This window comes from Cupressus sempervirens, chromosome 4, assembly GCF_028749045.1.
Source record: "Cupressus sempervirens isolate cs-2001-9-10 chromosome 4, ASM2874904v1, whole genome shotgun sequence".
Classification (NCBI taxonomy): domain Eukaryota; kingdom Viridiplantae; phylum Streptophyta; class Pinopsida; order Cupressales; family Cupressaceae; genus Cupressus; species Cupressus sempervirens.
In genome coordinates, this window is record NC_143121.1 from 355013724 (window position 1) to 355024281 (window position 10558).

Below are 10558 nucleotides of genomic sequence, written 5' to 3' on the forward strand. Positions count from 1 at the left end.
GATTGTGAAAGATGCTCTTTTGCTTCATTGAGTTGAGCCATGGCCATTTTCAAATCTAGCTTTTCATTCTCAATAGTTTTGTCAATTCTGAATATCTCCATTGTCCTTGATCTTTGCTCAAGCTATGAAACTTTTATCTTGAGAACCTTATTGCTCTGATACCAATTGTTGAAAATATTCAAGATATAAAAAGTTACTGAGAGGGGAGGGGTGAATCAGTAACTTTAAAATTTCAAACAATAAAACTGCATACTGATATATTCACCATTCATCCAAGTAATCTACTGTAAGCATGAAACAAAATCATTTGCAACACTTGAACACACAGATTTGGTGACCCAGAAACCTTCCAAATAGAAAGTAAAACTGGGGTGGGGATGAAACCCACAAAGCTTCGTTACTGCAGTATGAAGTTGGCCGGTTAAGGCTTACAATGACCACTTCTGGTGAGCTGCCCTGTTAGGAGCACAAAGGATTGCTAGATCCACCTTGTTAGAGGATTTACAAATATACAATAAAGTATGCACTCTGTTAGGAGATTTACAAAAGACTGTTAAGTCTACCTTGTTAAAGGATTTCAAAAACTGATTCACCTGTTAGAATGAAATAGTGGATCTGATTACAACTGATTGCTGATAAGATCCGCTATGCTCTGATTCACCTTGATGTGATAGATAAAACTTTTCTGCTCCAAAACTCGACCTTGCTGAATACCTTCACAACTCAGCACACATACTTTCACACGCATGTATTTCTTTCACACTTTCACAGTTTTATTCATTACCATTACTATTCCATCTTATTTGAATGATACAATACATTGCATATATATACCATCCAAATAAACAATACATGCAAGGTCAGCCAAAACAACAAGTGCAAATCTCTATACAAAGTCTGCCCAAGGTAAAAACTCGGGTTCACTGAACTAACTCGGTGTCCTTCTGATACTCGGCGTCCACTTCGTTGCTTGGCATCGTCATGCACTCGGTAGAAGTGAAGGCACGGTCCATACTAAACACTTCGAGTAGTTCTGAACTCGGTAACCACTGGAGACTCGGTAGAAGAGATGTCACTCGGTGAACACTTCTATCTGAACTGTAGCTCGGTGATCAAAGGAAACACTCGATAGAACCTTGTGACTCGGTGATAGTTAGTTTCCTTGATAACCGTCTGAGCTCGGTAAAATTAATTTCCTTGATAACCGTCTGAGCTCGGTAAAATTAATTTCCTTGATAACCTCAAAAGCTCGGTTATCACGAAGTTCTCGATCAATACTAAGTACATCTTCACTCGGTCAAAACTGATTCCTTTCTTTACCTCGAACACTCGGTAAACACTGGCTGCTTTGTTCACCTTGATCACTCGGAAAACACTGTCTTCTTTGTTCACCTCGATCACTCGGTAAACACTGAGAACTAGGTAAAGCTTGGCTTACAAAGGAATGTCCGGTGAGAGCTCGGTAAGCATTCAGAATCCAATAAGTGTTGTAACTAATGACAAAAATGTATCATAATGCCAACAGACATATCCTAATCATGATAGTTAGATTTATTTAGAATTGAACAGAAATTATTCTTTGGAAGCTTATGTAAGGGTGCAAGACGTTGAGTGATGTGTTCAAATTTGGATTGTTTGGAAGAAGTATTTCAAGATAATTATTCAAATTTGAATTATTCTTGTATAGATATTTACTTGTAGTTTTTCCATAAAGTATGGAGCCAACAATAAAGGAAAATCCAATCTTGGAGATCGAGGTAAAAGTGGATAGGATGGAACAGTTGAGAGATTGTGGTGCAATCATGGTCAAAAAGACCTCAAAGAGATTAGTCCAATCATGCATTGAGTTACAAAAATAAGGAGCAAGGAACAAATAAAAAATATGAAAGATTGACCTAATTATTATCATAAATTTGATTACAATCAACCACACATTTGCGGGAAATAGGCATGACTACAAGAAAAAATCCTACTATCCTTCAATCTGAGACCTAATTGATGTTTATTTTACTTACTCCTACTGATGCCTAGAGATATTGATTACAAGATTTATAAATACTTCATGACACACAATTCAACCCATAATAGATTACATTCTTCAAGAATTAGAAAATTGTATCACAATATAGGGCAAGGCCTAAACTACATAGAACTCTTCATATAATCCATGAAATCCATTTTGATCCAAGATATAAGTCCATAAATGATCCAAGAGAAATGAGGTATGCACTAAGATGCTATACCAACAAGGAAATAGCTTTACAAAATCAGAAAACAAGAATTCTTCAAGACACTATGAAGGACATTAATGTATCAACAAGAGTACATTATAACTAGAATGTGATGTAACCAAATGCGGTGCAAACCTGATCAACAATGCCAAACCATGAACAAAATGCATTCCTAGCTTTGTAAAAGCTAACTGGAAGAGTTGAAGGATCATTGCAAGAAACATTGTAACTACACAAACAAGAAACTCAAGAAAAAAACATATTTTGATTGATTGAAGATTGCCAAGAAAACAAGATACGCATGCACTAGATAGCTAAGGTTGTTGAAAAGTGAGTGTCTCACTTTGGTGCTAGAGGAAAATCAAAATGATTCACATTATCCTAAGAAATCCATGAAATATCATCTATTGGTTATCTTTCCACTTCACCAAATACTTCTTATATTGTTTACTTCTTGTGCTCCTACTGACTCTACTATCCAAAATCTATTCTATCATTTCCAATTACTACTTAGGACGTTGCTAAACATTTGGTTCACCATCTCAACTCAAATAATCTTCATGATACTCATATAAATATGCAACATTTAATATGAGTGATATATCCATATCTTGGAATAACTCAAATTCATAAGCATTTCCTGAATCAAACTTCTTCAAGATCCTACAAGCCCCAGCCTTCCTTGTCCTTAACTTTCTATAAGTAAAAATAGTTAATCTTCCCATCTTCAAATAAGCCATCAATCCAACTTGATATTCCTTATGTCTCATTTTCTTATTTGTCTAATCCTTATACTTTTGATTCATCCTTTCAAAATGTTGTCTTACTTCCTCATGTAGTAATTTCATAAGCTCTAACAACTCTTTCTGTATTCACTCATTTTAACCTCATGAATAAGATCCACTTACTTTGATACCCTTTTAGGATTCATTCCTTTGAGTATCTCAAATGGTTTCTTTCATGTACTTCTATTCCTAATTATTATACAAAAACTTTGCTTGAGCTAGAACCAAATCTTAATTACCATGCTTTCTTCAAACTAAACATTTCAATAATTTCCTAAACTCTAGTTCACAACCTTAGTTTGTGAATGAAATGTAGAACTAAACTTCAAATCATACTTAATCTTCCTCCAAAGTGTCATCTAGAAGTAACCAACAAACTTACTAGCTTTGTTTAAAACAATAATCCTTAGTAATCCATGAAATCTCACAACCTCTCTAAAAAATTAATCAAATACATGTGTTGCATTTTTAGTCTTCTTAGAATGTATGAAAATGTAACTTCTTGGGAAACCTATCCACTATTACAAGAATAGATCCATTACTATTATGCATTAGAGGCAACCCTAGCCTAAGATCCATGCTAAGGTACTCCCATGGTTTGTTAGGTGCATGCAAAGATGTATACAATGCAACAGTCTAACTACTATCCTTAACAACTTGTAAAACTTTGCAACTCTAAACAAACTTCTTGACATCCTTATATATTTGAGGCCAATATTACCTTTTACTTACCAAACTCATTGTCTTGTCATTACCAAAATGACCAACCAATCCTCCACAATATTTTTTCTTAATCAAGCTCTCTATCATTGAACTCCTCCATATGCACAACTAAACTCATTTGAACAACATATCATCCTAAATGGAATATTCTAACCATCTACTCTGGTCAACTACTATAGGTTGTCTATAATGTTTTCACGGCTCTACAAAATCAATGTTATCCTCATACAAAGTCTTCAATTTATCAAATCCAAGTAGTTCCACTCTCATATTTGTCAATAAATTTATTTTCCTACTCGATGCATTAGTTATCTTATTTAACTAACCACTCATATTCTTTAACACACATGTGTAACTCTACAAGAAATCAATCCATCTCATACAACTCTAATTCAACTTCTCTTAACTACTCAAATGTATTGCAATGATTTATGGTTGGTGTACAATAAAAATTCCTCATGTAACAAGCAATAACTCCATTTCTTCAAATCTTGAACTACGAGATATAACTCCTAATCATAAATTCAATACCTTTTCTTTGCATCATTCAATTTCTCACTAAATAAGTAAAAGGTCTCCCTTCTTGACTCAATACTACTCCAATTGCATTTCCACTTGCATCACAGTCCACTTGAGATAATTTTTATGGAAACAAGTAGGGCTAACATAGGTTGTATTGTCATCTTTTATTTCAATAGTTCAAAACTCCTTTGTGCTCCATTTGTATACTTAAATTTCTTCTTATTACCTCTCATGGTTTGTATCATGTAACTACAAACTAAATTGAAGTTATTGATAAACTTCCTTCCTTAACAAACTTGCCAATCCATGAAATGATCTTACCTCTCCAATATCTCTAGTGCAGTCCACTCAATATTTACTTTTACCTTCAAGGATCCATCTTGAAACCTTCTATGAATTTTATCACAAATCTCAAGTATGCTATCTCCTCCTTCACAAAATAACATTTCTTGATATTGATAAACAATTATTCCTCCCTCAATATTTGCAACACTTCTCTCAAATGCAAAAAAAATAGTATCTTACCTTATTGAAAACTAGAATTCCATCCTAGTACTAGGTGCATTAGTCAAACAAAAATACATTCCTCATCACTCATACAAACCTTCATTTGTCTTGAAAGTGGTTTTCCATTCAACACACTCTCTAAATTTGATATGATGATACCCACTCTTCATATCAATATTGATAAAACACTTAGCTCCACTCGCACAATCCATATTATCATCCATCCTTGGTAAAGAAAATGTACACTTCATTGTGATCTTGTGATTTCTCTAGAAGTAGTAGACATTATCCAATTTTGTATTCTTTTTAGGTGCTAAAATTGTAGGTACTTCACAAGGACTCAAGCTCTCTATGATTAGGCTTTCCTTCCAAACTTCTTTCACTTGCTATATTCAATTCATCATTCTTTTTAGATGTCATATGGTGTGCTACTTTATTTGGTAAATTTCCTCTAGGAATTAGATCCATGAAAAGACTAATACTCCTTATTAATGGTAATCCATTAGGTATATTATTAGATATTATGTCTTCATACATTGTCAATAATTTCCTTACTTCCTTAGGTTATTCCTCTACCAACCCTAAATCAAAAGTTCAAGGAATCAAAGCATAAAATATACTTTCACTTTTCAAACCATCCAAGAATTTCCTACTAACAAGACAAACTATACCAGTAGAATATTTTTCATTCTTAAGGCTTTCTAGTAAAGGTGACAATACTTGTCTCATCCCATTAGCCAATATAGTTTTCCCATTCCTTCTACCATCATGTAATTCTTTCTTATCATACTGCCATGGTCTACCTAACAAGATGTGGCATAAATCCATTGGCATAATATCACAAAGAACTTCATCACATGATAAGATCTAATCTTCAACTTCATAATAAGTTATTTACTTAACAAAACCTAATGGTCATCCTTGATCAATGAATTTTAATAGGGATTGGGTGATTCAAGGTAATTTTAACTTGTTCACCAACTCCTTAAAGGCTAGGTTGTCTAAACTAGCACTATCAATTATTACTTTACCAGAGTTACCTTCCACTTTGCATCTTATTTTGATTAAAATCTTCCTCATTTTTGGTTTTTGATGTAGCTCTTCATGACGTGAGACTCTCCTTGCCATTATGACCTCTATCCCTCTAGATGATTCATAGACTCAATTGGCTCTTCTTCCACATAGGCACTTTTTCTACTACTACCAATCATCTTTCCTTGGGTACATTCAAAGGCTCAATGTCCTCCATAAATGAAACAAGTTCCTTTAACAAATATTCCTTTAACAAATATTCAATCATTCCTTCTATAACTATTTGATCCACTACCTCTAGGGTAACTTCTTTATTTTTATTTGGTAAACTACCTTCTTTGTATTCTACTTTTGTTTTGTTTGGCTCTAGATAATATCTTCCTCCTCTAGACAATATCCTTCCTCTTTGAAATCTTCCACTTCTTCCTCTAAATCTGTGTTCTTTTCTTTTGTTGAAATATTCTTCTTCCTTTAGGGCATACTAATCAATGTCCTCTATACTCTTCATTTTAACCAAACTAATGTTACCTTCAATTGAGATCCTCAAACATTTAATTACCTTGCAATTTTTTCAACTTCATCATCAAAATGACCCAACCTAATGTCCAACTTATATAGTTTCTTAGTGTATTCCACCCTTGATTACTTTTGTCCCTTGTTTTGCAACTTAATACATTTACTTGATAATTTTTTGGTAAAAACTTAGCCTTCATTTTTCTCACCATCTGATATCATGGCTTAATTTTCTCCTTTCCTCTCTTTTGTCTATCCATGTACATTTGTTCACACCATGAAGAGCCATGACCTTTTAATTTGGTACTAACATACTACAAATGTTTATCTGCATTGGTACTTTCATACTTCTCCATCTGAGTGATCTAGTCAAGAAATTTTAATTTTACTTTCCATCGTAATCACATGGATTGAAATGAGGCTTCACATTCACTCTATTTAGGGCTCAGAAAAATATTTCATCTCCTTCTTCAAGTATAGGTGCCTCTTTGGTTTCATCTTCACTTACATCTTCAATATGCCCACTTCTCCTCTAGGATATTTCCTCAGCTTTCAGTCTAGTTGCAACTAGTCTTAACATGTCCAACATGGTTATATCTACATCTCTCCTTCTACAAACCCTCTTTACACAAGTCCTTTGCAACTATAGTTTAAATCTCAAATATCTAACCCCAAAACAATCTAACTATGGCTTTTCAACTTTTAAAAAAATGGTTCAATATCGATAAGGAATATAACTTAGCTTTGATACTAGTTATTGTAGTCGTAGTTGAAGAGTCCTCAAAGAGATCAATCCAATTTCATAGCAAGAGTCACACAATGGAAATAACAAGGAAAAATTAAGAGATGTGCAAGATCAACCTACCTAATCATTATCATAAATTCAATTACAAAAGGATGCAACATGTAGTCATACATTACAGGTAAACAAGTCTAATTACAAATATAAATCCTACTATTATACTTAGGTTTAAGACCTACTTGATGTTTCAGTTACTTATTCCTATTGATGTGTTGAGAGATCAATTGCAAGCCTTGTAAAGAATTCAAAATACATAGGTTGGTCTATAATAAATTGTTGAATTTTATGAAAGATTAACCCCACAACTTTCAAGAATCACCTGCATGCAAACCCCTGTCACAGAAAGAGAGAAGAAAAAGATATGGAGGCTAGAATTCCCATATCGAAAGATGAGACATTCTTGATGAGAAAAAAGATAAATTGCTATAAAATAAAGTGAATGAATTGATTAAAAAGAGATAAGTCCAAGTTATAAAGGAGACCAACACCTTAAAAGATAAAACCTAGGTTGCATGATAATAGTTAATAAAAGAATTAATTATTATATGCCCAAAGTTTAGTTTAAGTAAACTAGAGATAATAAGTGACTTAATAATTAAATCAACATGATTTATTTAATAAGGAAATACTTTATTATTCTAAGTCCCCCTCCCCCTTAAACTTAGGGAGCAACAAAAAATGTAGAAACTACTACTAAAAGTAAATTTGGGTCCCCACAACAAAGTTTGATGAAGTACCCAAGCACAACCAAATCTTTGTAAAGAAGAGAAATAGAGAAAACCACATGGGAAAAACCCTACTCCAAAAAGAGATGGAAAAAATGTTGAAAAGAATTAGTGAAGGACAGAAGTAGACTCCAAACTAGGGAATGTCCCAGAAGATAGGAACAAAGAGATAAACATGTAAAACACCATTGAAGTATATAAAAGTTGCAAAGCTCTATCAAAAGTAATTGTTGATCTGAAGAACCTCTACTAAAATAGAACCTGACCAGATAGAGAAGACTATAATCTACATGAGTGCTTTGAGAAGACACTACTCAAATCAGGAGGCACACAAAGACAAACAATTGAACTCAAAGATACATATGGCATAAAAAACTAAAGCCTGAAGAGCTGATCAATTGAACATGGAAGGCTGCAACCAAAGTAAGAACAAAAAGAAGAGTTTATATATGGTAAATGATCAATCTCACTAAAATGCATAGGTACCTAGCCACTACATCCACTTAGTACATAGGAACAAAAACTGAATACATAGCTCACTCCATCAAACCACAGAAGAACCCCCATAATGTAAACAAGGGTGAGGTGATAGGCAATTCAAAAAGTGGGCCAAAAGAACTGCATGTCAAGGAACCATGATCAAGATGCACAAAAGAATACATATGTGTGTACTGAGGTGATCAATCTCAGACACATCATGCGGCTAATGTCACGGAAGGGATACTCACTAGACAAAGGAAGATGACAAAAAATGATAAAACATCAACCCCCCATTGGAACTTTAATCAGAGTAGTGCATCTATAATAAGGCACAAGAGATAATGAGTCCTAGTAAGAATATTGTAATCTGTATGAGTGTCCTCAAATGACACTGCTTGAATCAAAAGGCAAAACAAGGCAAGACTACTAAAACGAAAATACAGATGCAAAATGGCACTTTATCTCAATGCATTTGTAATAATGTATACAAATAACATCTAAATAGACCAAAAGAGACACATGGCTAATACAATAGATAGTACAAACCATGATGAATCATTTGAAGCAACAAAATCCATCCCCAGACCTGAAACAACCAAGATATCCACCAAGATGCAAAAAAAAAAGAAAAAGAATAGAATGTTCCTGGAGCATAATTTAGAAAAACAACTAGAATCAATGAAAAGAGTAAAAAAAGACCTTTCCAACAATATAAAGGATTCCCAAGTCGAAGATCAAATGCTCAAGATATGTCTCCCAGAGTGCAAAATAGAGCCCCCCTCACTTTGACAACAAAAAATGACACCATCCTGGAAACAATTACCAATAAAACCTACACCAATGGAATGAGCTTGAAACCAACTTTCCACCGATATCTTGTTTGTGAAAAATGAAGTTCAGATGAGCAAGTTACATCCAAAAATCTATAGGTAGGTCAACAAAGAGTGGAAAGGGCAAACAAAAGTGAAGCGTCTCAGTTTTTGTGCCAACACGCACATAATGTCTTGATTTTTGTGCCAAAAATATTGATTTTTGTCCCAAAATCTCAATTTCCATGCCAAAATAATAATATATGTGCCAAAAAATCTTGATTTTCGCACTAAAAAATCTTGATTTCCATGCCGAATAATCTTGAGTTCCATGCCAAAAAATCTCAATTTATGTGCTAAGAAATCTTGATGTCTATTATGAGAAATCTTAAAATTGTCACCTCAGGAAACATGCCCAATCTAGGAGCAATTGTTTTTTGCCTTAAATTCCAATTGTGTCCAAATTGGATGTGCCTTATATGGAAACAAGGGGTTTTGGGCATTTTGAGCTCAATGGTGATGTCCATTTGGGATCAAAGTGACCTGAAAATCAACGACCCTACATATCTAGAAAAATCTCTAAAAAATGAAACCCTTTGAAAAAAAATATAGATCTAAAAGCCAAGCCAAACTTCTCATATACATAACAGGGGCATGAAGATTTGGAGCTTTGATACCATGTTGAAGTTGATGAAAGATCAACCCCATAACTCCCAAGAATCACCTGCATGCAAACACCTATCACAGAAAGAGAAAAGAAAAAGCTATGGAGGTCGGAATTCCCTGATCCACAGATGAGACATTCTTGATGAGCAAAAAGATAAATTTCTATAATTAAAAGTGAATGAATAAAATACAAAGAGATCAATCCTTATAAAGGAGATCAATACCCTAAAAGATAAAACCTAGGTTGCATGGTAATAAATAATAAAAGAATTAATTATTATATGCCCAAAGTTTAGCTTATGCAAACTAGAGATAATAAGTGACTTAATAATTAAATCAACATGATTTAATTAATAAGGAAATACTTTATTACTCTAACACAAATTATTTGCTCCAAGAATTAGGAGAATGTATTACAATATAGGGTAGGGCCTAAATTACATAAAAATCATCACATAAGTCGATAAATCCATTTTGACAAGATATAAGTCCATACATGATCCAAGAACATTGAGATACACACCAACACACTTTACCAATTGAGAAATAACTTCTCTAGATTGAAAAACACAAATTTGTCGAGAACCTATGAAGAACATCAATGCCCCAATAAGAATCTATCATAAGTTGATGTAACCAAATGCAATGCGAACCTAGGAATAATCCATTATCATTTCTAGAATATGTTCCTAGCTCCACAAAAACTAAGTCAAAGAATTGAAGGATTGCTACAAGAAACATTGTAACTGTATAGATAAGAAAC